This window comes from Ipomoea triloba, chromosome 6 (assembly GCF_003576645.1).
Source record: "Ipomoea triloba cultivar NCNSP0323 chromosome 6, ASM357664v1".
NCBI classification, from domain to species: Eukaryota; Viridiplantae; Streptophyta; class Magnoliopsida; order Solanales; family Convolvulaceae; genus Ipomoea; species Ipomoea triloba.
Window position 1 is genome coordinate 5,093,662 of NC_044921.1, and position 3,370 is coordinate 5,097,031.

General features: G+C 31.3%; 1 long non-coding RNA gene across 1 annotated transcript; it reads left to right on the forward strand.

Annotated features, from left to right (window-relative positions):
- The first annotated feature begins 139 nt into the window (after positions 1-139).
- LOC116023278 lies at positions 140-1,587 on the forward strand. The gene is made up of 2 exons (XR_004099395.1): positions 140-379; positions 833-1,587. It is a non-coding gene; the product is annotated as an uncharacterized LOC116023278 (long non-coding RNA).
- The last annotated feature ends 1,783 nt before the right edge of the window (positions 1,588-3,370 follow it).

Consider the following 3,370-nt stretch of genomic DNA (forward strand, 5'->3'; position numbering starts at 1 on the left):
ATATATATATATATATATATATATATATATATATATATATATATATATATATATATATATATATATATATATATATATATATATATATAGTTAAATTAAGACGATTATTTACAATTTACAGATTAGAAGTTTAGAACCCTAGCCGTCTCTAGCTCTCTGCGTCTACTTTCTCCATCGCAGCCCAGCGGCCAGCGCCCCAGCTCGACGGTGCCTCCACCGGACCATCGCTCACCGCCTCCATCGACCATCGCTCGCAGGATCGCAGCCCAGCGCCTCCACCAACCACCGCAGCCAACCGCCTCCACCGGCCACCGCAGTACAGTCGCCTCCCATGAAGCGTTCCGGCGGACGATCTCCGATCCCTTTGTCACAGTCATAGGTAAATGTTTAATTTGTTTACTAAATTTGTTAATTAGTATACTGTAAATGTTAATTAGTATACTGTTAAATTAGTATAATGTTAATTAGTATAATAGTATACTATTAATTATGTAATGAACTAAATTAACTAAATGAAATTAGTATACTGTTAAATTAGTATAATGTTAATTAGTGTACTGTTAACTAAGTAATGAACTAAATAAACTAAATGAAATTAGTATACTGTTAAATTAATATAATGTTAATTAGTATACTGTTAATTAAGTAATGAACTAAATGAACTAAGTAATGAACTAAATGAAATTAGTATACTTTTAAATTAGTATAATGTTAATTAGTATATTGTTAGTATAATGAATTAGTATACTATTACATTAGTATAATGTTAATTAGTATACTGTTAATTAAGTAATAAAGTAAATGAAATTGTTTAATTGTAATTGTTTTAAAGGAGTGTGATGTATCTGTTGAGATGGAAGAGAGAGATACACCAAATGATTCTTCAATACTCGATGAGACACCCGTGGACTCTCCCATTGAATTGACTACTAACAATAATGAAGGTGCACCGAGTGGTCCTAGTGATCAAAGTGTCGGTTCAAAAAGATTAAAATCTGTGGTATGGAAGCATTTTACCAAAAAGATAGTTAACGATGTGGATAAAGCAGAGTGCAACTATTGCAAAAAATTGCTTGGGGGACAAAGTAAAAATTGAACAAAGCATCTTCATGATCATCACAGGTCCTGCAAGATGAAAATGGGGGACAAACGTTGTTATAACAACAATGGACGACGAAGGGAAAAATTGGTTTATCTACTTTCAAGTTTAATCCTGAAGTTACTATGCGGGAGTTTGCCTGCATGATCATTATGCATGAATATCCTCTTGCAATTGTTGATCATGCAGGATTTAGAAGGTATACAACTAGTCTTCAACCAGTGTTGGACATACCTTCTCGAAATACAGTTAATGCCGACACTTTGAAGATCTATGAGGCTGAAAAATCCCAGATTATGACACTTTTGAGCACAAATTCAAGTAGGATTACTTTAACTACAGATATGTGGACAACTTCAAATCAAAAGAAAGGCTACATGGCAATCACTGTAATTTTATTGATAATGATTGGAAACTACAAAGTATGCTTATGAGGTATATTTATTGTTTTCTAATATAATGTCTTTAGTTATTTTCGTTCTTTAAAATACATGATCATTATTAGTTGTGTAATCCTTTATTTCGTTTAGATTTTTAGGTTTATTTATGTGCCTTGTCCACACACAGCTTTAGCTATTTCTAAGGAATTGTTGAAATCTGTTTATGATTGTAATATTGAAAGGATATTTGTCTACGTTGATAGTTGATAATTGTTCGACAAATGATGCACTTGTTAACATCCTTGTAGCTAAGTTAGGTTCTTCTCATCTATTGTTACGTGGGAGTTTATATCACATGCGTTGTTGTGCCCATATTTTGAATATAATTGTGCAAGATGGATTAGAAGTGATGGGTGATGGAATAGAAAGGGTGAGAGATAGTGTTTCTTATTGGGTAGCCACACCAAAAAGAATTGAAACTTTTAGAGAAAATGTGAGGCACTTGGGCATAGATAGCACTAAACAATTGGTGCTTGATTGTAAAACTCGATGGAATTCGACATATTTGATGCTTAGTGTTGCATTGGAATACAATGATGTTTTTATGCGTTTGAAAGAACGTGATACTATGTTAACTTGTGCACCCTATGATGAGGATTGTGAGTTTGCTAAGGAAATTTGTGAAAGTTTGAAGTTGTTTTACAAGGTCTCAAATAAATTTTCAGGGACTAATTATCCAACTTCTAATATCTTCTTTCCATTGATGTGTGAAATCAAGTTTTCTTTGATTAGTTGGATTGAATGTTCCAATGTGGTTGTTGCAAATATGGCTAGAAGTATGTTGTTGAAATTTGATAAATATTGGGAGGTAGTTAATGGACTAATGGTTGTGGCTAATGTTCTTGACCCGAGATATAAGTTAGATGTGGTGGAGTTTTTTTTCCCTAAATTATATGGAAACAATGCCCAATAAGAAATGAATAGGGTTATGAAATATTGTGTGGATTTGGTGAAAGAATATCAAAAGGATCCTCAAATTACCAATAATGCTCAATTTGATTCTGAAATCTCAGTAGAGAGTGGATTTGAAGATGAGGTTTTTTCTTTTTTTTTTTTATTTTTTATTTTATTTTTATTTTTTTTATTCTGGATTTGATACATATAAGGGTAAGAGTAGCTCTACAAGGAGTTTGAAATCAGAGTTGGACAAGTATTTGGAAGAAGAAAAAATGCCAAGAAATGATTCTAAGTTTAATGTTTTAATTTGGTGGCAAGGTGTTGGACTTCGTTATCCAACATTGCGAAATATTGCAAAGGATATCTTAGTTGTACCTATTTCTATTGTGGCTTCAGAATCAGTTTTAAGCACTGGTGGTAGGGTGGTGACACCTCATCGAATTAGGCTTCACCTGAAAACGTTGGAGTTGGTTGTTAAAATATGTCAAAGGCCAAGGTAATCAAATTTTATTAAATGAAATTTATATATTGTTTTATGATATTGTATATTATATATTGTAGTGCCTACTTGAAAAGATGCATATGGTACAATTTTTTATGATTGTGGGATTAGTCCAGAACAATTTGAAGAGCTTGAGGTGTATATATATATATATATATATATATATATATATATATATATATATAAATTTTATAATTATTCATATATTGTGAAATTGAATGGATTAACTTAAAGATATGTTTGAACAATTAATTAAATTAATATTTTTCTGGAGAAGAAGATGGAGAAAAATGCTTTTATTGTATTATTGGACTATTTGCAATTTGGACTATTTGAAGAACATTCTACATTTGGACTATTTTTAATTTGTATTTGCTATTTTTGGATTGGAAATTTGGAATTTGAACTTCGGTAGTTTATATTTTTAAAATT